This window comes from Diuraphis noxia, unplaced genomic scaffold, assembly GCF_037042655.1.
Source record: "Diuraphis noxia isolate RWA-SAM2 unplaced genomic scaffold, SU_Dnox_SAM2 contig0005, whole genome shotgun sequence".
NCBI lineage: Eukaryota > Metazoa > Arthropoda > Insecta > Hemiptera > Aphididae > Diuraphis > Diuraphis noxia.
This window is the reverse complement of record NW_028301715.1, coordinates 39,140,588-39,167,831: the sequence shown is the minus strand read 5'-3', so window position 1 is coordinate 39,167,831 and position 27,244 is coordinate 39,140,588. Positions and strand designations below refer to the sequence as shown.

The 27,244-nt window shown below is 25.9% G+C and overlaps 2 long non-coding RNA genes and 1 pseudogene across 2 annotated transcripts; 1 reads left to right on the top strand and 2 right to left on the bottom strand.

Moving 5' to 3' along the window:
- Positions 1–56: 56 nt before the first annotated feature.
- Positions 57–13,265, bottom strand: LOC149055318 (uncharacterized). Its single transcript, XR_016191964.1, has 3 exons — positions 11,737–13,265; positions 9,722–9,760; positions 57–195 (listed from the first exon to the last, which is right to left on the bottom strand). It is a non-coding gene; the product is annotated as an uncharacterized LOC149055318 (long non-coding RNA).
- Positions 13,266–15,537: 2,272 nt separating this feature from the next.
- LOC149055317 (uncharacterized) lies at positions 15,538–18,433 on the top strand. The gene is made up of 3 exons (XR_016191963.1): positions 15,538–16,236; positions 16,381–16,538; positions 17,699–18,433. It is a non-coding gene; the product is annotated as an uncharacterized LOC149055317 (long non-coding RNA).
- A 4,964-nt stretch (positions 18,434–23,397) lies between these two features.
- LOC149055316 (uncharacterized) lies at positions 23,398–26,954 on the bottom strand (annotated as a pseudogene).
- Between the last annotated feature and the right edge of the window lie 290 nt (positions 26,955–27,244).

The window sequence follows — 27,244 nt, the reverse complement described above, 5'->3', positions numbered from 1 at the left end:
CATGTATTGACATTAAATGCATCTTAAATGTTTCTGGTTGCTTATAGGTTTTACCACATATGAGGCATTTGAATTGCGGCTCAATACCACATTCATACTTCAGATGTCGTACCAAACCTTTTTTGTATTTGTATTTTCGAGAACATTGTCTTGGACAGTAAAACATTCCATCACTATATCGTTGTATTGAAAATCCTGTAACATGTGAATTGCCCAAAAGCATAAAATAAAAGTATTGTTAGAATGTGTATAAATATCATGCAAACGTTCGATAAACTATAAGCTGAAACTAATGAAGTAGTAGGAAAGCAAACTGATTAAAGAACATAATTATTAATTACACTATAAAATATTCTTTATTTTTAGTTATTTATTTATTTTTGTCAGTTAATAACAAATGTAATAGGGATTAAAAATATAAAAATACATAATATAATTATAATAATATTTGAACTTTTTTTTGTATAATGTACAATTAAATATAGTTAGTTATTTAATTGAAATTTCTTGATTATTGATATTAATATAAATCAAAATTACTTTATTTTGAACTTTATATAATTATTATGAATATAATTAAAACATTTACAAAATTAAATTTTATTCTTTAACACTTCAAACATTTCTTAAGTACATGATTTAAAAGTTATACAACTATAACTTAATATAAAATACAAGATATATAGTTTTAAAAAATAAGCAACAAAAAATAATATTAAATATAATTTGATTTGCATACATATTCAGAACAATTATAAAATACTAAGTGTGCCTTAGAAATAAAACAATTTCAAGAACCTAATTTAAAAAATAATAATAATATATATACATCATGTACCAATGTGCTATACGCTATGAATTTTGAATCATTTTATAACAAATCCTTGTTGATAACAATTATTATTAACCAATCAAACTAAATCAAAAATATAATAAAATTTTTTATCAAATTATGTTAAACTTTGTTTTTTATGTTTTTAAGGTTGATATACCCATAAAACATATTTCAAAAGTATACTATATGGCTGTAATGGTATAATAATAATTAACAATCTACAAACTAAAAAATATAAATTAACTTACCTACATTTTCTTTTTTCAGCATAATAAATAAAATAATAAAAATATTTAATATATTGAGATTTTACTTTATATATTTAAAACATATTAAATGTGCTGTATAAAATTATAGAAATTAAAAATTAAAACACTGATAATAGTGAAAATGTCTGTATAATAAATAATGTAAACTATAACACATACGTCGCATAATATTGCATAATTGACTCAATAATAAATATTTTAGGTTGGATATATATAACTATAATATATAATGAATTTATCTTAACAACTAATTGCCATAACACATCTTTAATATACCTCAACTAGTTAACTCAACCTACTTTGTGAAGAAAAATTGATTCATAACTTTAACTATTTATTAAAAACACATAATATCAAAACAAATATAGCATGAGTATTAAACAATAAATTATGTTATATTTATGGTCTAAAAGCAGGAGTCTCCAAACTACAGTCAAATTTATTTGATTCAAGTTAAAACAAACAAATATTTACAGACTCTCCAAATGACGGTAAATAACTTAAAATTATGTATAAAATATACTAACCTATTAAGATATTACATGTGTTCATATATTTTGACCCGCTTAGACCTTTTTTTATTTCATGTGGCCCTCAGAAAAAAGTTTAGAGACCCCTGGTCTAAAGTACCATTTTAAAATAATATTTCCTTGTCTCTCACCTTACCTTTAACTCCAAACTTGAAAATGTTAACAAATCAAATGAAGATCTGAAATTATTTATTTATTTACTGTACTAAAATAAGTAACTATGTAAAATTTAAATTAAATATTATGGTGTCTTTAGGTACTCAACCACTCTACCAGTTAAATCTGAGTTTAGACATACTCAAACGCTTAATTACAAGTTAGTTTCTTTTAAGTGTTTTTCTTAGGGGTATCCATTGACACTCTTTATCCCTTGGTGTGTTACTACATGATGATGAAATCGAAACATATTCAAAAAATTTATGAATATAAATATATTTATTTCTAAAGTTGCCGGAATTCAAAAATATTTACTGAAAAATGTATCCTGTAAGTACAGTGAAACCCCATTAACAGACATCTCTAATTAGCAGACGCCTCTCAAGATAGGACAAATTTTCCAGTCCCAGGACAGCCTCATATAATTATTGAATTGCATTCGTATATAAGGTGGATAAAGCCTCTTAATAACGGATACAGAAAAGTTTATATAGTCTGGTGAGCTTAAATACCTCTAAATAATGGACTGAACTGACTTGCAGTTGTATATATATTATATGTTATTTTATATTATATTTCCAATAAAGACATTTATCTTTATGATTTAATGAAAACAATTAGGTACTTAGGTATTTAGGTACTACTATATACACACCTAAATGAACAATAAATAATGACAAATGCTACACAAATTTGTAACTTGATATGAACTGCATCTAGCGTTACTATCATACACCTAATAATAACCTAAATAACCTAGCCTACCAATCTATATTAAATAATTTTTTTAAATATAAGTAAAACTTAAATTTTTATATTTATTCATTTTTTCCAATAGTAGTAGATTTTTATGGATTTGTAAGCTTCTGTAGAGACTTTACAGATTAATAACTGATGACAAAATAACTGCATTAAAACGTACATTACAAATATTATACAATAAATGCCACTTATAAGACTCACTTTGGGAGCAGCATAAAGTGCTATAGTGAATCTTATAGCCAAATTGGGGGAAAAAACAAACAATATTAATGAATTTTAATTTATTACATTATATCTAGCTTTAATTTTAATCTAGTTGAATTCATACATATTACACATTGCATATTAGTAGATATTATGTTTGGTTCAAAAATTGTACTGGAAATGACAAATGATTGGACCAAACCAAATACTTAATAGTTCAGTTCAATATTTCAACCAGAAAAATAAAAATAAAATATTGAATATTAAATTCTAGTAAATTTTTAATAAAATAATATCCAATTTAGACTGTTTTAATGTTCAGTTAGAGTTCGAAAAAATATTTGAAGAGTTTGGTTCAGTTCAGGTTCGATTAAAAGTGTGCAGGATCAGATCTGTTCGAGTTCGTTAATTTAAAGAATAGTTTCAACCTATAGTTTGTAACATATCTACTTATTAAATGAAAAAATTAAGATTAAAAAGCGAGTAAGTCGTGAATGTCGCTCTGCTGTACAGTAGGTTATAAGTGGGTTAGTGTGTAATGGGTGGAATTAAATTTGAATCCAATGATATTATATAATTGTACACAAAAAACGATTCTGAGAGGAGACGGTTTTCTGCATAGGATATATTATAGAATATAGATAATTAAAAATTTACAAATCTTAGATTTAAAAAGAAAATTTTTGTGATTTTACGTATGTTGTCAATGTTAAAATTTGAATACTTGTAAAAAAATTGTGACTATGCATTTATTTTATTTTTCAACTGCTATTGTAAAAATATGTTAGGAGCCTTGTATTAAATTTTCAAATCTTAGATTTAGAAAGAAAAACCTGGAAAACTTTTATGAATTTCTATCTAAGATAATTTGAAAAATGTCGTAATTTTTACGTATGTTGTCTAAATTCAAACTTTGAATGCTTAAAAAAAAAATTGTAACTATGAATTTATTTTATTTTTCAACTGCTATTGTAACAATATATTAAGAGCCTTGTATTAAATTTTCAAGCTTTTCTGCCTAACAAATACATTTTTATCGATATTAATTTAAAAAAAACTAATAATGATCGAAAATTGCAAATACCTATGAATAGTTCAACTTAAGTCAAAAGTTTTTGAAAATTACATGGTGGATATAATATACTCTTATAAACATTCGGTGAAAATTTCATGTATCTATGGTTATTTAAAGTTACATGAAAAACCAAAATCGATTTAGTCGAAAACTGATTGTGCGTAAAATTTCCCGTTTTCCCCTTAATTTTTAGTTTATTTATCCCGATTATTAAGAAAAATATTAAGAATTTTTTACTTTCTATCCCCCAAAGTACCAATACTAGATTCACTTTTTGATCAAACGAGGTACTGAAGTCAAAAATCTAAGCACTTTTACTGCCCCAAAATGCGATAACAGACACAAAAAAAAAAACAAATCACACATCATGGTAAAATAAATTCATTCATAGCTCTGCTCAGAATCTAAAATTGTACATACACACATTATATAAAGCATGAATCAAAACCAATAATAATGAACAAAAATATGTTATAACTTACAAATTTATTTCTAAATTGTAACCAGAAATGTTTATTTTCAACCATATTTTTTTTTTTACGAAATTTGGGTATTATAATTGTGCAATTGCATCTTTTTATGGCTTATTCTAAATTCCATAGAAACAAGTTACAAATCTAAATCAAAATAATAATGAAAGTTTATGTATAAAATTGCATATTTTGGAGGTTATTTTTTATAAAAATGTACTAAATGATATTTTTGTATTATTTTATCATTGCTATAAAATATTATGTTTTTATATTTTATTTTTTATATGAAGAATTGGACTTTTATACAATATAACACCATTAAAGAATTTTTAACAAAAATAAATTAATCAAAACATTCCAAATGAAAGTCCGTAACAAAAAAATCACTTTAAAATATGCTTTTAATCTACTCTAACAAAAATATGAGAAAATTTAACTAACAATTTTATTTACATTATGATAGATGAAACAACGGATTTTAGAAATTATTGGGATACTTCATCCGGAACTTATGCCTACTTTTTATTTCTTGCAAAGAATTGAAAAAAAAGTAAAACAATTTCTCAATTTGTGAAGACACGTTATTTCAAGATGAATTCTGCGGTTTATCAGCGATTCTACGCCATATATGATAAAAACTGGAGGAACATTAAATTTATATGATTCATGTAACTTGTGTAGACAATGGTTTAAACCATGTGGCATAATATAGACTTAAAGACATTTTCTAAGGTATAAATAAAGAAAAAAAATATGTTTTTAAGTTTTATTTTTATAGACCGTTGCCTTCCTCTAGAACCAATAGTTATGATGAGTTGAATATGGATTAAGCTGCATTGTTTTATTCTGAGAATTTCAGTAAAATTTAAGAATTGGTATCAAATATAGAAGACAACACCCAATCTGCGGTGCCAGATCCATGGTGGGAGAATGGGTATCCTTTCCCCAGGCTCTGGTGGTATGAGGGCGCTCTTAAGTTTGGAAAATTAAAAAAGTCATGGCCTTTAAATATTACAGAAACACAAAGAACATATTTTGTGAAAATGAGGTACAATGATTCTGAAATTCATGATTTTAGTAATTAGGAAAGAAACAGTAGAAATGTCAACTCTGGCTGGTTTTTTAAGATATTGTTAAATGGAAAAAATTTAAAAGGGCTTGGCTCATTTATTTTTCTTACAAAAATGCACTTTTTTGTGTACCTTGTAAATTGTTTACTTAAGTAGAAAACTCATCTAACGTATCTAATTTATCATGCACTGGCTTAGGCTTAACTAACTGGAAAAAAGTTAATATAAACTACATGAAAAAAATGTGTGTTCTTAGACTTCATTGGAAACTCGAATGGAAATGACATAAATGACTGTGAGGGGATAGAAAAAGAATTGCAACATTTTATGAAAAAAAAAAGCTACTGGAACTTAAAGACATTATAATGCATTTGTCAATGGAGAGTGCATTTCGAGTGAGGGCACATCAGACCAAAATGGAATTTTTTAAATTTGGTGGACCTAGTGTCACATTATCATGAAACCTTGTCAAAACATATTTCAAGACACAAAAAAGGTTGTATGTCAGATTTTTCTCATAATATTTGAGATTTCTTGAGATCATTTCAAAAGAATTAAAGATGAAACTCTTACAAAATTAAGAGTGGTAAAATATTATTCCATATTATTCAATCACACACCAGAAATTGCACATGAGAATAGATGGCCTAAGTTATTCGCTATGTTATATAAATTTAAGAGAATGAATGCAAAATCAAAGAAAATTTTGTAAAGTTTGTACGTGTGTACAAAAAACTGGTGAATTGTTAACAAAAGATATATTAGAATATCAGTCAAAAGATAATCTTAGAATATCTAATTATAGAGGACAATTGTATGAAAATCGCTCAAATATTAGTGGAAAAGTAACACGAATAATTGAAATGAATGAACTTGCAACATTTAATCCATGCTCGGCTCACTCCTTAAATTTAATCTTTTGTGAATAATGCAAAACAGCAGATCTTAATTTTTTTAGATGTGCGGACCACCAATAATGTAAAAAAAAAATATTGCGACCCACACACACACAAATAATATGATAAAAGAAATATAGACATATATAAAAATCTAGATGTTCATTCCAATTAAAATTTTCAAACCCTTGGGTAAAACCTTGACCAGTGTATGCGGCGGCTCAGTAACACATTGCTCGTGACCTAAAAGTGGTCCCCTGGCCCATGGGTTGGGAACTGATGGTGCAAAAGGTATACTTGAAGTTAAAAAAATGTGTCAAAAACATCTGCAGTCTTCTTAAATATTTCTAAAACAATGTATAGCAAACTTAAATTAATAAAAAGATACCTAGATACCTACAATCTATTACAGAGCAAGCAAGACTAAGCTACAAGTCTATTTTATACATTAAAAATAAAATTGGGAGACAAATCAATTATGAAGACATAATTAATGATTTCGCTGCAAAAGGCTAAAAAAATTTAATTTTTAAATTTATAATTTTTCAGAAATGACATTATTTTAACAAAAACAAAATAACCAAGAGATTTTAAATGTAGGTTTTTATATTTTATAGTGATTTTTTAGTATAATATAGACATATTATTCTGTACTATATAAATGAATAACTCCTAACCTATGTAAGGGTGCTGTATTTTTATTAGTCCCGGGAGTCAAATTTCCTAGATCTGACACTGCCAATCTGTCAAAAAAGTAAAATACATTTTGAGTTCTATGTCTATTATGTGTCATTTATCATTTATTCAATCACATTTGTCCCAGTTGCCAAATTCAGTTAAAAAGCATGAAAAACAAAATGCTGCTTTAAATTATCAATTAGATGTAGTTGAAACATTGTAAGAGATGGAACTAAGAATGAAAAGGTACAAATACTAGAAAAATTCAAGTCAGTATTTGATAAAAATCCCAGAAATAATATTATAAAACTATACAATTCAATAAATGAAAATGACGTAAATTTAAAAGAAGATCCTGCTATTATAAAGTGCTACAAGCAATGCCTATATCATAAGCTATGCCTATAGCAATAACTATAACAAGTATCGACATAGAACGCAGTTTTTTTTTTTATTTATTTAAAATAAATCTATAATCTATACAAATTTTTGTACAATAATTAGATTTGATAAAAAAAGAAGAGAATATAAAATGACGGCAAATATTAAGATTGGGAAGTTATCCATTGATAACACCCAGCACGTGCGTTAGTTATTGACTAATGATTATTAATGTAAAAGATCCCTACACCAATTTCTTTTTAGTCTCCGTCGAGAACGCAGTTAAAACACATAATAGGTGACAGAAGTTATAATTTTACAGAAAAAAAAACTTGAGAATTTATATGATTTAAATTGAATTAAACTTTATATTTTTATATAATAGTTAATGCCAACTAATAAATAATAATATTATAAAAAATATGTATTAAAATAAAATTTGAAGTACCCAAGTACACGTTTTTGCACATTTTAGAATTTTAATTGCATGTTATTTAGGCGTTAGCTGCACTCTAAAATACGGTCTTTATTTATAACCAAATTTTTTATAATGTATTTTAATTTAACATTTACTATTAAAATATTTTTTGGCTAAGATTTGTTCAAGATGTTCAAGTATGTAGTAGGTATATAATTAATAACTAAAGATCAAATTTAAGACTCAAAACTCAAAAAGATATTTTTTTATTAATTAACTCTGGATTACTTCAGAAATTTGTGAATCATTTTATTTAAACGTCAGATTACTTGTTGTAGCTTTAGTACAATATGTGTATTTATATACAGTTGACTCATACAAACTCAAACCTTGATACCTCAAAATTCTCAATATCTCAAATAAATAAAATTCCCCTCCAAATGTCAACAATACTTGTTAAAATAATCCTATCAACTGAAAATTAATTGGAAAAGATTTAGATATCTAAAATTTAGTGCTTATTATTATGCAATTATTTTTTGGTGATACCTAATTTAAATTCGACTGAAAATCATTCTTTTGATTCTACTGATTAAAATTACAATGAATGATTTTAATCGACAGAGATAATGAATCTTTATGAAACTTTTAAATCATATGTCAATGTAGATGAAAATTTGGATATTTATGGAGAAGGAACTGAAGACAATATTGTCTCCAATATTGACAGAGATGATGAAGAAGTTTAAGCCCCACAAATAGAACTTTGACAATCACAAGTAAAGAAACAACACTTGCTTTAAAAAAATTACATAAATATATTGAAACCAATGAAGGTATGAAAGATTTATTATTAAATCACTTGGTTATTTAGAAAATAAAATAGAAAACAATGTTATAAATAAAAAATTAACAGTTAACTTTAGCCAATTCTTCAAAAATAATATGTTATATGTATTTTTTTATTTCTTTAATGTTAACTTTTTAAAAAACGAATACATTTTTAGTAAGTCAATTTTTTTTTCTCCCGTGAACTTAAAATTACCGAGGGTATACTGTGTATATATTTGTAATACAATGAAACTTCCATATAACAAACTGTTATTTAACAAAATTTTCTGTATAACAAATTATTTTTGAGAATCTTAGCCTTTATTGTTACAAATATTCAATTTTATTTCATTAATTCCTCTACATAACTAATTTTTTATTGTTTTCCATGCAAGTTTCATTGTATTACTATACATAAATTCCATTGAATAACCACCATCTTGAAGATCACAAAGACAAAAACAAACCAAATACATTCTACAATTGATTAAAATTCAAGATTCTAACATTTTAACATATATTTAGAGAACAATAGATACAATTTAACCAGCTATTTAATTGCAGAAGTAGGCTATCGTGTAAAATAAAAACTATGAATAACTTAACTGATAAAAATTAATAAAATTATATTTACCTTGTTGATTTTGAAGAGCTTCTGAGAGACAAGAAAATATATATTTTTTTAATTACATAAAAGTATAAAATCTATGTAACCTACATATGTTTTTAACCTCAGTTTTTAATAAAATGTACCTACTCTATAGTATAGTGCTAAGCTACACTATAATATAATATGTACATTAATATAGTTTTTTTTTTTAACGTGACAAAATAATTTATCTAAATGTATACTAGTAGGTAACTAAATAATGTTTTCATAATTTCTATTTTATTTAGATTCTGTTTTTGCTTCTAATTCAAAAATAAATTTTCTGAACCAATAAGTGTGTTAAGTGTATAAGTTTTAATAATAAATTCCTTAATCCAGCTCTCAGTGGTTTAACTATAATTAATTGTATTTATCAAAATTAACAATATTTTATATATTTTTCTATCAAGACTAGCATATCTAACAATAAGATAATATTATCAGGATAAACCACTAGTCTACTTAAATGCTCGTTAATATTTATAATCACTTACCTTATTTGTAACTGTAAAATCAATAATGTAGAAAATTACCTGTAAAAAAATAAAAATACATTGTAGGTAAGTATGTTTTTATAAATATTTAGGTAGTAAACATAAAGAAAATAAAGAAAAAAAATTCTAATTTTAAATTAATTTTCCATTTTTTGATTGATTATTTATTATAGGTAAACTTTCTGAACATCTAATGAAATTTATGTTTATTTTTCTTTTTGCCTTTATCTGGTCTTTATCCTGAAATATACGCATTTCAAACTACATCTTTAAAAACGTTAATTGCATTTTTCATAGTTTTATGGCGTAAGTCTAGCTATGTTATAATTGATTATGTACTAAAATTATATATTACATTGGTTGATAATTAGCATCATGTTTTCAATGAATAATCCAGATTTATTTACAGGTATAAAATAACACTGTCACTGAGGCCCTAAAGTCACACAAAAACAAACCATCGAATATAACACCATAAATAGTTTAGCAGATAGCCCATGCCATTAAAATGTTACTTTGTTTATAGAACATTTCTGGTACCTACCCAAACCCAACAAAAAATACAATATATATTATTTTTTTAAATCTGAAGTAGATATAACATTTAAAAACCTAATTTTTAACTCTGAATACAGGTAGGTATTTTGGAATTTGTTATGTATTGTGTACATATTATAACCTTACATAGAAAGTACGAACCAAATAACTCAAGAATTAACCGGTTAAGTGGAGGGATATTTGCAAACCCCTAATCAAACTATTTAAGCACATTACTAACTATATATCTATGACTCCTATTTTTAACAATCAGGAGTCTCCAAACTATGACTCAAGGCCAGTTGCGGCTCATATACCTACAAGTGTTTACCCTCCCCCCAACTCCTATGCACAGCAAATAAATTAAAAATATGTGTAATATCCAAAATTATTATTACCTACACAGACATTTAAATTATCAATTGTATTATACTTGGTATAACTAAGGGCAATTCTTACAATGTCCGGTTAAAGTTAACGCACACTTAACAGGCGGAGTTCTACCGGTAAAAATCCCCCTAGTTGTCGGTTGACCGTTAACAGACACTTAAATGGATATCGTAAAATCTGGCCTAAGTATATTAAGTATATTTTAAGAAATACATATTTATATAAAAAAATATATGAATTGATGTACCTACTTTTGACCCACTAAAAGAAATTTGATATTTTATATGGTTCTAGAATAAAAAAGTTTTAAGACCACTGCTTAACTGGCAAAATATGAAAAGAATATCAATGAGTTCATTAACTCACAGAAGTTAAAAGTCTTACATCCTACCTACCTACCTGGTGAAATGAATTAAGAAAATTAAATTATTGATTTAAAGCAATTTTATTGAGTAGTTGTGTCTAGGGTATGTCACAATCAGGTCTTCATGAAATTAATATTCCATTCTATTCTATAGGTAATGTGCTATATTTTATATTAGGTACCTACAATAAAGTTATATACTTTTTTTTATGTATACTAACGTACCTAATTGTTATCTATTAAATAAAATAAATGAGATTAGGTATTATTATAATCATTGATCGTGTAAATTAAGATGTAGGTATAGCAAAGAACTAACTATTAGTTTAGCAGTGATATAATGTTACGTTCAGTGACTGAACAATATCAGACTAATCACTATGCTTAAAAATAAATCAATATACTATAGACTATAGACAGTAATGGAAAATAATAATCTACTCAAATCTTGACTCAAATTAATTTATCTACAAATTATCAAGATAAATATATAACGCAATTTCCATCATTTTTTTTTTTTTGATAACTGAGTGTTTATAAAACTTCTCTATAATTTTTAAATACAATAGTGCAATGAATTTTAAGTTTTTTTTATCGAATTACCTATGATCAATAAAATTTTTTTTTTTAAATCAACAACTACTGCCTGGAAAATGGGTGGATCTACTATACAGTGTAACTTAATCTATTCAGAAATAGTTTGTATAAATAGTTTGTTTCTTACCAGTAGTTACAACAGTAGGGTATCAATATTCTGGCTATTCACAGCAAACAACAAGCACTTGATTTTCATACAACTAACACTTATAAAAACACTTAACAGTTAATTTCTGAATTATTGATGCGACTATGAGTATACCTATAACTATCCAATTAAAACGATGATGAATAATATTATTTCACTAACACTGATTAAGATACTTTTTAAATCATTTAATAACAAAATTAATTTTAAAAATATTAAAAAATTAGGTAACATGGAACATAAAGTAAGTATTAAAGATTAACTATATATTTGTTAAGTATATATTAAAATATATTATTTTATAAGTGAAATTCTCGTTAAAATTATAAATATAGGTACCTATGTAAATAACAATAAAAGTTTTAGAAAAATTATTTAGTGAGCATTATTGTGTCTACAGATTATAGTACCTTCCTAATTTGAAATATAATGACTACTTATTATTGGAGCATATGTTTATCATGGAATTTCCAGGAAAATATCAGTTTGGTAACTAAAAAGTTAATTATGTCAGGAAAAACCGAGGGAAATATTTAATTTGGACAACATTGAGTTATTATCGGATTTGACAATTAATATAGAGACATCTCAAAATTGAATTAAAGTAAAATAAATTTTAAAAATTGTTGAACATCATCAATAATTTGTTAGTAACTGAAAATGACTAACAATTTGTCTATAGTTAAGTGATCACACAGAATAGCCTTATAAAAAAATTAATACATAGAAATGGTAAGATAAACTTGAGGATAAAGTAAAGTAATGGCTAGGTCAAATTAGAATTTAACGTCTCAGATTTCATAAAATTTAGTATGTTCACATTATACTGTACAACATAATACTATACTACTTAATCCTAAACGAAAAACAAAACTAAAAAAAATAATTACCTTAATTTCCCTTAAATTTATCACAGAACATATTATTATTAAATATTTTAAAGTTAGTTAGTGAAATTAATGTGTCTATACAATAGGTACCTATTTTAATGGAACATTTGAAATATCCTAGATTACAATTTGTGATTTATTACTACTATTAATAACTCTAGTTTTTAAATAATTTAAGGGAATATTGAATTACTTCTAATTGAATCAAAGTAACAAGTACCTATTATCAATGATGATATAATGTATTATTACTTTAACGGAAAGAGTTGCTAACGACACCTAACTTTTCAAATGGATAAAAACCATCAAATTAAATTAATCATATCGTTTTAGTTGTGTATTTAAGTTTGAATTTGCACTACATTAGACATAATTTAAATTTCTACTATACCTAATAGGTAATATTCACAAAACAAAAGTTAAAAAAAAAACGGTATATAAACAATCACTTCAATCGATTATTTAAGCATTCGACGTTCAAAAATTCGGCATTAACGAAACGTTAATTTGTTATTTAAAAATAACAAATTTAAACTACGCGTTCGTACATAAAACGGCAAATACAAAATTGCATCAAAAACCAATAAAAACCGAAATCTAACAGGACGAAATCGAAAAATCAGTACTAAAACTCAAACATAATGATAACAACGGATCACCATTCGCCTACAATGTTGATGATAATTCAAACGTGAGGTTATGTTATTATCTCCAACCTCCTAGAAATGGCGCTGAAATACAAACACATACATAGACATTAAACAATTTGAAATATGTATTGTATTTTATATTAATAATGATTGAAAATGTAATGTTTTTAAAATGAACATAAGTCGTCACTAAATTATTATTTTATTTAATATATCTACATTTACGTTATGCAAGTATTATTTATTTTTTTTGTGCACTTCGGTGAATATTCTGTAAATACATTCGAATAATTTTAAAAAACAATGAATTACAAAAATAAAAATCGAATACATTCGATATTTGTGATAAGCATAAATCAGCAAACATTAAAAACTGCGTAACGGACAACTTAACTTTTCGATTTCTTTATTTTAGATTTATAAATTAAATAAATAAACAAACGTTGAGCTGAAACTACATGATTAAAACTACGAATAAATAAAATAACACCAGAATACCACACTGTCACTAACACTATAATCATACACAAATTGCGTAACGCAGTACATCTATAGTTATTATTTAAAGAATTATTATTCATCATATTATTATTACTAATTATCGTAAACCAAAATAAACAAACAGGCATTTGGTACTAAAGCCAGGGCCGGCGCAAGAAGTTTTTGCGCCCTGGGCGAAATCATGTTTTGGCGCCCTTAACACCCCCCCCCCCGCCATGACTAGTTTGAGTAGTATTAAAATTAAGTTTTTTAGTAAGTTAAATAAAATTAGCATGTATTTTGTATCATAACGATATTGTAATAAGGTTAGACATATTATTTTATTAACTTATAAAATTGTACAACGAAAATAATATTAAATTTATAATATCATATTTATAGATACTCCGAAAAACGTGTTAAGTTAATAATACTAATTTTCATAATAATAAATATGCGAATGTGCGATTCACCACGTTATATCGACCGTTGCGCCATATATTAATTATTATATATCATCATATATTCATATCAACTATCAAAATTCAAAGTATATTCATTAACATAAAATATCAAATCAAATAATATAATATAATTTCACGCCACCAGCCCACCTTTGCCTATAATATAGGTATATTGTGTTTCTGGTTTCACTAACTACTTATTAATTAAAACGGAATTTATTGTAAAAAAGAAACCAAAATACTATGTACAAATTTACTAAACAAAATATATGATCATATGAATATTGATTGTGGTTGGCGCCCACAGAAATTTTTCTAGGGGGGGGGGGGCAATGTTAGGATTTGAGGATAAATATTATAATTTTACTAGGTGTTTTAAAATAATAACATTTTTTATTATACTCGTATACAATGTATTATATTTTATTATATTACAATAACTTATTTTATACTTTAAATTTGTTGTATAGTATATAGTCATTTATCTTAAAACATTCAATTAAAAAAAATATTTTGAAAAAGCCAGGGGGGCAAATGCCCCAGCTTGCACCCCCCCCCCGCGGGCGCCTATGGTTGGCAGTTATTTTTTGCCTTATACATTTGAGTATTTGACATTACACAGCAGACCGTACTGAGCGAGAACTCGTCGAAAACAATAAATTGAATAAATAATTGTGTGTGCCAGACAATTGTGTCTTTTTGATTTACGCTATACTCTGCAGTATTTTCACCGTAAGGTCCGAATGGGTTTTACCGCCACGGTTTTTCTAACGAATATAGCCTTAATCGTCTAGTTATATGATTTAATTTATAAATAGGTAAATATTATGAAAATAATTATTACAACCATCTATATCTTTTATTATTTATTGACACACACAAATGCGGTGGTATGCTTCAGTAGCGTATATAGAAATAATTTTTGGGGTGGGCTATAATATATATGGCGACTAACAATAATTATCTAGCACCTAGAGACTACAATATAGTTAACAGTTAAGACTGTAATTTCGGGAGGGGCTGGAGCCCACTAGGCCCCCCCTTATATACGCCACTGGTATGCTTCCATAATTCCATGTATTATTTTTACATCAAAACCAGCGGTATCGATGCACTGTTATATTATTCTTATATTCTACAAATATGACTAATATGAGACAATATTGAAGATGCATCTTCAATTAAAACGACATTAGATAATGAATATTTCAAATTGTATAGATTGTTAATGCGTTTTAAAAGATAAATAAATAAAAATAATTTTCAGGTTGGCGCCCCTCCGTGCTGGCGCCCAGGTCGCCCATAGCTTTCGCCGGCCCTGACTAAAGCGATATAGTACAGATGAAAAATGTGGTCGTAACACGCATCGTGGAATATAATATGAGAAAATAGGGTTTCTGTCAGAGACTATAATTAAACTTTTAATTTAGCTCCAGAATTATTCCTTCCCATCAGTTACTGCATTGATATCTTATAAGCTAATTGTATAATATAATGGATAAAAACGATACAAATTCAGTATTTCAATAAATATAATAAGCCTAACTATAAATTAATTAGAGAGTATAATATATTAAGACAAGTCCGCATTTTAGGCTAACCCGTTGATCTGCTCAAAAAACAATGGCGTAGATTTTTAATCTACTATAATATTTTTTATTTGAGGATTTAGACTTACAAATACTTGACCTGAATTTTATTTCTATTTTATTTCAACAAGGCATATAAGATGTAGGTATTTTTATGTAAATTGTACATAGGTAGAATAAAAATCAATAATAAACCTCACGGCGCATACACCCGCAAATAAAACGACGCAACAACATAAAAGCCACAGGAAAATTCAATTTATAACGTTGTGAACACGCATAAGTATATCATCGATCATTCTCCAGAAAATAATGGAGAAGTAACCTATAATGCTATTATAGTTCGAAACCCTGCAGTGAACCCTCAACACGTCTTAAGAAAGATATATTTAAGAACTAAGATAAGGTGAATAGATACCTGTATCACTCCGCATTTTAATTACAGAGAAAGTTATTAGCATTTTAAAATATATTGCTTTTTTACCGATATTTTATTGTATTTATTTTTGTCGTTTCTTTTTTAATGAAATTGGGATGCAATAAATATTAGCTCGAACGAACAAGTTTTGGTCGACATGCAGAAGCACTCTCTCGATAACCGTAGTATAGAGCCTAGTGCCGTATTGCGTATACATGAAAACGAAAAATTGCAAATTTCAATTGGATATGAATATTTTTGGCGCTATAATTTTGAAAACGTCGATTTACGTAAGTTTCAAAACGAAAATTGCAGAAAATGCTGGTTGCTTAAATTAAATTTGTTCTCTGACAGTCTAACGACCCTCCTAATTGTAATAAACATAATAATATGAAATATTAAAAATCTGACACGTCTAATTAGCACACGTTTAATAGCCCGTTCTTTAAAATCATGTTATAAATGACGACGTGACAGTAAATTTATGGTTTAACAGAATTAGATATAAAATAATTTGAATATTTTGATTTTCGTCGTATACCTAATTTTGCTAAAATTTGAAATACTTTAAATACTAAATAGCTATAGAAACAACTTATAAGGAACCTACAAAGAAATTTAAACCGACGTTTTCTAATCGGTTACGTAGTTAAATGCATTTTTTTATTGTTTAGGGCATTTAAATTTGAGGGATACTCATGGGCCATGGCAATGATTTATAATTTTATAAATAACAAAAAATAATATATTATGTACATACCTGCGTGGCTGTTTACAGCGTGATTAAAGACAGTATAGTAAAGTAAACTATCTTAAATTTTGGATATTTTTCAAAATTGTCAATATTTGTCTTATCTCTCCGAGTGTCTAACAAACGAACAGTTTTGTAAATTTGAGTTTAGCTTTAGCAAATCCAATTTTGTGTAATTAGCTTTAATATAGGAATGAAGTAGCCTATTTTTGAAACTAATATTAACGTATTTATTTTTATAATTAAATAATATCATACCTATATCACCAGCATATTGTGATTTGTAACATTGATAAATATTAAATGTCTTATGATCACAGAATAAATTTGATTTATTTATTAACGAATAAATACAAACCTATATTAATATTACCTACACCTTGATACTATTAACAAAAACCTACCTAAATAGTAAAATGTATATACAATGTTGAATGTATATACGCAAGACATTTTTTACACAATAGAAAAAATCATATACGAGAATTAAATTAGGCTTTAGCTTATGCTTATGCCTATGAATGACAGTGATATTTCAAAACTTAGGACACAATCTATAGGAAGTTTTAATATTTTATCTGTACACTGTATTATTATTATATTAGGACTATCTTAGGTAAATATAAACATATAAATATATATAATATGATAATATTATTTAAAGACTTAAAGTATATATTTAAACATATTATTTTGTAGTATCAAGATATGCAATAACAAGTAAAACAACACACACAAACAAAATATATGTATACATTTAGTAATTAATTGAAACTTTTTATTATACAATTTATTTATTAGTAGTTATCAGTTGTATAGCTACATATATACTTGTGTTATGAATACCTAACTATAAATAACTAGTATATAGTAGGTACCGGATATAATATAGTGTATGATTAAACAATGATGTTTGTAAAACAATTAGGATTAAGAAATAAAGATGTTATTATAGTTTAGCATAAATAAAGTACAATCCCAAATCTGCAAGTATGCACTAATTATATAGGAGGGATTGTCCTACTTAAATTTAGATATAAGGTACGATAAGATGATATTATGTAAGGGGAGTTGGAAATGGACAGCACGGAGTGTCTATACCGATTCGATTAATAAAACTAACTGATAACTTATTTAGTTTGTGTTTGTTATTTTAAATATATACTTGAGTTCAAAACTTTACGAGTACGAGGCTACGGTCAACCGACTTGTAACACTTGTAGTTCGAATCAAGTTAAGCCTTATATGTGTAGGCCTGCTATTAATGTTAGTAGAATTTGAAAACTTACAACACAATTGTATAGAAAGTTTTAATATTTTAATTTGATTTGTAATTATTATAGTATTATTAATTTTAGTAAATAAACATAAAATATAAATGTTATATTAACTAAACATTTTAAATGTATCATCATGATGATAGGTAGTAACATAAGTAGCAAAAATATATATAAACAATAAATAAATATAATATAAGAATTAAATTATAATATAAAATATTATAATAATATTTAATATGTATTATAGTTGAGAGTTGTATAAGATATATAAATATACTCGTGTCTTGAAATTCATAGCTTGAAAACTATTAGTATACCCTGCAGTGGCGCCGAGCTCTAAAAAAACTTATATTGTCAAATATATTTTCAGAAGGTACCACCCATCAAAAATATTCAAACCAAGGTTTTAATTATACTATTATATTACTTTATGACCATTAAGGGCTAAGTTTCTAGGACCCTTACCCCATTTTTTTTTTTTTTTTTTTTGGGGGGGGGGGTCAGTGCCACTGGATATATCTATGTCTTATAGACTATAGTTAGTAGTTATACACATAGCTTTAGAGTTTAGAACAGTTTTTATGGGTGTCATTCATATGGGCAAATATTAAATAACCCAAAATTTACCTTTATCAAAATTTAACTGATCGTTTAGGCGAATTGGTATTTATACGCCAATTTACAAATAATATAGATAGTGAATGATAATTTGTTAGATTATACTGAGACGTGTGGGTTTTCATTTTTTGCCCATGTCTTAGAGTTTACTGAGATTCCTAAAAATAGAAAGGAAAACTTATGTTTATAAATATATATTTATAGCTCGCCCAAACGATGTATTAGATAAATTAGGGGTCCTTATAAATTTCACCCAAATGATATGTATAAATTCGCCCAAACGATTTGTTATCTTGAGTCATTCGCCCAAATGAAAGCCCCCCATTTTTTTCCTTCGGAGGGAGGCTTATTAAAATTTTTTTTTTATCAGCATTTAACAATAAATTCAACTTTAAGGTATGAACTAGTTCTATTACATAGATAAGAATTGACTTTCTTGTTTAAAAACGCAACACCCGCATTTGTTGCCTCAGTCTTACAAACGCATAACATGACAAAATTATGCTCAGCAGTTCACGTTTTACTTCTGTATTTTATAGGAAGTATTTTTACGATAACTTAGTTTTTAAGAGAGTTATGCGTGTATAATAAGTTGTAAAATAAAAATGCACATAATTCATTTAAAAATGAATTATCGTAAAAATACTTCTAACAAAACACAGAACATGTTCTTACCATCAAGTTTCATAATAGGTCTATTCACTTTAATTTTTAAGCAAACAAAGTAAAACGTGAACTGCTGAACGTAAAATTGCATACGCATTTATAAGACTAAGAAAACAAATACGGGTGTCATGACCTCTTAAACAATTTAGAAATGAATACAAATTATTAATCTAATTAAGAAAAAAATTTGATAAGTTTTCAAAACATCATAATATGATATTGAGTAATAAAAATATACTACCCATGACTAAATAATTAACACTATCATAATAAGAGGATACTATTAATAGTTGCCAGTTAATTCTATAGTAAGGTTTTTTATTCTGGAGGCGTTTTGTGTACTATTATATTCAACTATTGTACACATAAATTTATTTATAAACAATTCACAACGACCAGCTTTTAATTTCAATGATCATGAGAAAACAAACGTATTAAATGAAGGAGATAACATTTTGAAATCAATAAATTTAATCATACATAATTCAAAAAGTTATAAATAGCACTTATATAATTATAAGTTATTGTATTTTTCATACATACATCATATAAATTTAGATAAAACAACTGATAAGTGTTTACTTAAATTTTACACCAGAATATATCAAGCCAAGTATAAGCAGATACTTTATAAAATAATTTATTTGATGCTTATCCTTCTACAAAGGTACGGCCTATAACACTAAAAATATTATGATAATATTATATTATGATTAGTAGTAGAATAATTATTCATTACAGGTACACAATATAAAATAATACCTTTTCAAGACGATTGTAGTAAATGCATTTGATATTTAGTTTGAATTTGGTTAAGCCTAATGGAGATTTTAAAATTTACAGTAATTAGACTTTATAACTTGATTCCCAAATCCAATTATACCCTCATTGGCCTCATTAATCATGACTCAAGAAAGTCAAAATAATTAATTATAGGCAGTATCCATACATGATATATAATATAGATACCATATTTAATAAAGCTACAATTTTATACTACTTTATTTAATATTTATGTATCATAGGTACGAATCTGAATTTAATTTTAATACATTTAATGATGTACCTAAATTTAGTGATTAGTTTAACTTCATATATTAATTAAGTTAATTTTAATAAAAATAATAACATAAATTAGAATTTCAAATTATCAAATTGGTATATTTGTTATTAGTTACACTTATTATAATTATACAGAAGAAAAATAATTTTTACCAACCTAAGCGTACCTAAATCATATTTCCGTAGTTTTAACGGCTGCATTTAAGAGGACGTGTTCCCGCATGTGTTGTCTCCGTCTTACAAGTGCATTATATAGAAAATTTTAAGTTCAGCAGAACACGTATTATAGCTCGTTAGCTTACAAATTAGAGTGAACTGACCTCTTATAAAATTTAAAGTTAAGATTATTATCTAGACAACCTCTTATGCTTTTCACTATATATTAAATTTAAAGCGAGTTATGAGTATTTTAAAATGCACAAAAAATTTACAATTTTAAAATACTCATATAACTCACTTTAAATTTAATGTATAGTGAAAAGCATAAGAGATTATCTAGATAATGATCTTATCTTTAAATTTTATAAGATGTCTCTAATTTTTAAGCCAATAACGGAGCTACACGTAATAACCGAACTATTGACGGTAAAATTTACTATATAATGCACTTGTAAGACGGAGACAACACATGCGGGTATGGGTATCACGTTCTTAATAATTATAATTCTATAGGTACCTATACAATAATGTTACATGATAAAATAACATCATTATAATCACGGGTGTCGTGCATTATTTTGCATGTGTACCTACTGATTTTTAAAATTTAAAGTAAATACATTAAAATTGAATCTTAAATGTTAAGAGTACAGCGCATTTGTGTATTGGCGGTCGGTATAAATAAGTATAAGCAGGTAAAGAGTGAATGCTATAGCCTACTGCAAAAATCCCCTTAATCCGTCAACAATGACATGCTCGCATTTGGAAACGTGATGCATATCCATATGTCGCTTGAGCACGTCTCTTCTCCGGTAATACGTGAAACATATAGTGCAGCAAAACTGGTGATTTTGTCCGCATTCATACAACAAGTGCCGCTTCATATGCTGTTCTCTCTTATAGCTCTTGCCACACGACTTTGGACAGCTGAAACGGTTCATTTTGTGATTGCCATTGGGTTCTGAAAAAACGTTAGTCAAATATATGTAGTTCATATACGTGGTTCGCAAATCAAAACTATAATAATATTACTGTTACGTCCAATATTATTATATTAATGATTTTAAATTTTGCAGTCATCGCGCATTTGCACGTTATTATGTATTAAAGCCAAGATAAAATTAATAGCTGCATTTGGTTATGTTTAGCTAATAAGAAATAATCGTTATCAGAGTCTAATGAGTCTATCATAATCCATAGTCCACACATTACACGTGGATAAATGGATTATGATACTCCAAGAAGATATACAGATAATATGCACGATAGAGAAAGATTGTTTTATGATTTATTATATTTATAAGAATAAGAATATCAAATAATCTAAAATATATAATCCAACCATTGACCTATTAGAATAGGTCAATGAATCCAACCAATTGTGAAATATGATCCAATACGACCGTTGACCACGCTTCGTCGATCAGTTTCGCCCTGATTTGGGCCACGAGTCACAAAATCGTAAATGTAGCCAAAGCTTTTTTTGGGGGGATCATATTCAATAAAATACTGTATAAACTATATATCTGCAGTACTTATTGATTATTACATATATCAATTATGCTACATTGATTACCTCTTGTCCATATGTACTTATTAGATATGTATACTTATTACATATGTACTTATACATATTTGTTTTTTAGCTAGTATATAATTATTGTTCAATTAGTATGCAAGTTGCATAGTACAAATTAAAATAATTAAATAGAAGATATTCAACATAAAGACTAAAACTTCATGAAAATTAGATTTAGTGTTGTGATTTTTTGTTACATCAATATTTATATTTAAAAAAAAAAAATAATATACTTAGCTAATTTTCATAAAAAAATTCGTACGATTATTAAAAAAAAGTTCTTCTTTTCAATAACTTTTCAAAAATATTTTTTTATGCGTACGTCATTGCATATATGTATCCCTGGTCATATGTTACATAATTTACTTTATATGTTAACAATTAGATATTAAAAACTGAAAAGAATTTATAATAAATAAAAATTGTACATTAATACGATTAGGTAGTTATATTTCTTTATTAGTGCATTATAACTTTATGAAAAACTATAACGTAGTACCGTGTTCCATAGTTCAATTTAATTACGTACAAATCGCACAATCAACAAATACAAATATTAAGTATCATACATTTAATGAACTGGAATTAAAGTTATCTTAAAATTATAATTTTGAGAAAAATCTTAACGTCCATAAAAAAAAAAAAAAAAATAAATAACAAATACATCTAGGAACATATTTTCACTATGAGTCATTACTTATTATTAGATACTCATCTAAATTAATTACTAGTAACAAGGATGATAAAAACATTAATTATTCATATTAATCCGAAATGATATTATGGGCCAATATCATGTGAGCTCTAAGTGAAGATACAGGTTTACATGACTTCCAACAAATTCTGCATATTCGCAATTTCCAATACTGTTTAGGGCATCCAAAATCGTTATGAGCAAGTAGATGGTGTTGAAAATTGTAGCTTTTGCCACAATTACAAGGGCACAAAAACACAGTTTGTGGATATAACAACATTTTGGCTAAGTATTCTGGAATAGTGTAATAGTAGATAATATAATAAATAAATTCTTTGAATTTTGCGTATTTCTTTTTATAATTACATATTATGTTACTTATGATTATCACATGTATGTTATTCAAGAATCTTATAATTACCCAATCGATTAAAACTTTAAAAAATACAATAACAATATAGTTACCACGTCATGGCACACATGGAAATATATATTATTTAACTTATTAGAACGTATAAATATATAATAGATAACGAAAACTAAAATTAAATTATCACCACACATAAACATATAACATACATATATTACCTATTAGTCACAATTTTCGACAGAAAATGTTCAAATCGTACATTTTACGAAATATATAATTTAATATAAAAATAAATTGGGACTTTTTGAAATATCATGAGCAATTTATGTATTATATAATATAGTATAGCCAGTATATAGGTATATAACTATAAACCTATATTATAATCTACATTCTACTTTAGATTACGGTCTGGGGTGCGAGTGACCATTTAATTTTATAACATTCGAAGATTAAATTAAATAGTAAGTAAAATAATCGATTTTGAAAACAAATTATACTCAAATCTCAACGGACACTATAATATATGCACTTATATCATCAAAATATGATTAAGTTCATAATAAATATTGAAGTTATTTTTTATTCTGCCTTTAACAATAATTGTGTGTTATAATTTATAAATCACAATATTATAAGTATTACATTTTTTTATATAGAAACTAGCCACTAGGTATAGGTGTTTAGCCATAGGTACATTCTATTATAGTTTTGTAATGCCTATTCAACGGACACTGACCAATAAGTGACTTGATTTGGCGCAAATGATGTTTGTGAATTGGGGGAGGAGGGCTGAAGCCTTACAATAATAATGTATAATAAACTTTAAAAAATATTAAGACATTTTTAAGGGGTATATTTTTGGTGAGCTTAGCCCTTAAACCCCTTTCCTATTTTTGCCTATGACAGATACTAAAATCATATTTATGTAGACTGCAAAGGGATGAATAAAATCAATTTATCTAAGTATCTATATACTATAATATTAGCCTATTAACTCTTAAATAGTAATGTATAGAAACATAAAATAATACTAATTAGATGTGATAAATAATAAATAAGAATAATAGTAAATAGTAATAATAGCAACTAAACACTAGCAATGCAGTCGATGTATTGATTATAACTAAAGACCGGACTCTTAAAATACCCAAAATATGATGCTAATATTCTCTAGAAAACTTTAAAATATTCTCATTATATTCTCTTAAAAATTTAAATAATATGCAAAAATATACAATAAACATCATTATATTATGTTTTAATATGCATTTTTAAAATTTTTTTTCAACATTATTTCAATAATGAGGTATTAATTAGGTATTAAAAGTTTCGTATTATACCTAATGGAATACTATTGCCCTTTAGTAAGAGTACGAAATAAGAATATAATATAAATATAACAGAATAATATTAAAACATAAAAACAATATTTCTTTGGTATATTTTAATTAAAATTTGTATTAAAAACTGAAGGCACAGTTTGAAAAAATAACAAATATTAATATATTAATTTTTTCTAGCCTACCGTAATATTAAAATAAATAAAAATTTTTTCTCAAAATTTACAAAATATTCTAAAATATGCTAAATGAGTTAAATATTCTCAAATACGCAAAAAAAACTTTTTTCTATGCATTCAGAATTGAACGAATTATTCACATTTTTTTCTATCATAAGACTGCATTGACCCAGTAACAATATGTAAAAACATATTATAAATCTGGTTTTTAATTATAACAATAAGTTACCTAGGTTGTAGGTACCAATACCTACTTAAATCAGTATTATAATATGGTTATAGACACAACCTATAAATCTAATATATTTATATATTTTTTTAATTGATAAATTATTGCAATTATAGTAAAATCATTCATAACATTAAAGAAACATAATAATTTATTAAAAGTTAACAATATTAGATTTACGTAGTTTAAAATCAATTGAAGAAATCCGAATAAAGAACATGTTTGATCTTCAATTTCATAAAGTTAAATTTATTTTCTTTGGTTTCGGCTATGATACATGATTTGTTCTAAACGTTTATTTAACACTTCCATTTGAAGTTCATACAATTTCAGCTTCAAATTTGAACAATCAATGTTAACGTTTAATCTCTTATTACTGTCATCGTATTGTAAATCATTATTCCAACTATTTGATGAATACTTTCCATCATCTGAAAATACATACATAATAATTTTTAGAATATTATAGTGAAATTATAAAAAAACAACTGTACACAGTATGTGTATTTTATTTGAAAATAAGCTCATACAAAATATTAACATACAATTGATTCAAAAACTATAAAACATATTTTAAAGTAAATACAACTTAAACAGGAACTTATTTTGTAGTATTGTAATATTATTAATATTTAGTATAGGTAATATATACATAATATGTTATTTATCTAAAAACTAATAGATCAGGTGCCGAATTAACTATTGGCATTTGTGGCGGAATCTATGTACCTTTTCCCCTAATAAAAAGAGTTCTGGCAGAATTGATAAAATTCCAATATATTAAAGTTACTGTTATTACTTATGCCTGTTAACCGGTATACATTAAATTAAAAAATAAATTATTTGTATTTAGAATAACATCCACAAGTATGAAGTATTAGCTATAATTGTTTATAATTTTAGAAAAGTATAAGGTATAGTAACAACTATTCATAGATCATTTTGTGAATTTTGGCTACATGTGTCTTTAGACTGACTTTCTGTACAAAGGTTTTACAACATATGTTACACTGAAATTGTCTAGGTACTCTGCACCCATACAACAGATGACTTTTCAAGTTATATTTCCGCCATTTGCCTTTATATTTATGACCACATCCATTTGGACATACAGCAGGATCATTGATAACAATTGTTTCTAGTTTGGATGATAATTTACCTGCAAGACATAAAGTAAAAATTAATTATGATTAATTATAGACATTTCACATTAGTAAATGGGTATACTTTACGGGTCTATATATATATATAATATTGTACAAAAGCCAAATAACGATTTATTTTAAGCGAAGCAATTTGTTTTATTTTACCGCTAAAACAAATATTTCAATATGAGAACTACCTATCGTTAATTTATATCGAATAATTTTTATGTTAGTAAGTAATATAATAAAGTTTTTGAAAAATAATGTTCTTAAGAATCAAAATAAAATTGAAGAAGAATGGTTTAATTTATCTTTTTGTTTAGTTTTGAAATTGTTAGTGTAAAATAATTACATTATTTGTTTGTATGTAAATATAATTTTATAAGTAAAGGTAAACTTAAATAAACAATTAAGAAAAACAATAACATTATTTGGGATGGGTTTTTATCTTTGCAAACTATAAACATTCTTGTTTTTTTGGGACTGATATTATAAGAAACAGTTGGTTTAAAATTATACATGTTATAAACTAGTTTTTTATCACAAAAAACACTATTTATAATCAAATTGATCAAGTTTTATTAAATTAAAAAATAAAACTGCTTAATGCGACATTTTCGTTTGATCCCATCATGCTAATTCTCACTAAACAGTTTTCACTGTACTGACTTTAATTTGTTTTTTAAAATTATTTTTATCAGTTATTAGACTGTATCAATTGCCAATTTTTGGACATGCACTAATATTCAACAATTGTTACCCAATATATTAACTGTGGTATGTCAGTAACCTGTATATTGAAATGGGGTTTTTTTATTTATGTTTCCAGTATTCATAAAATACAATCAAAATATAATATATTTTCTCTATATTCATAAATAGTATTAACCATTCTTTAAAACATATACAGCTCCTAGCGTT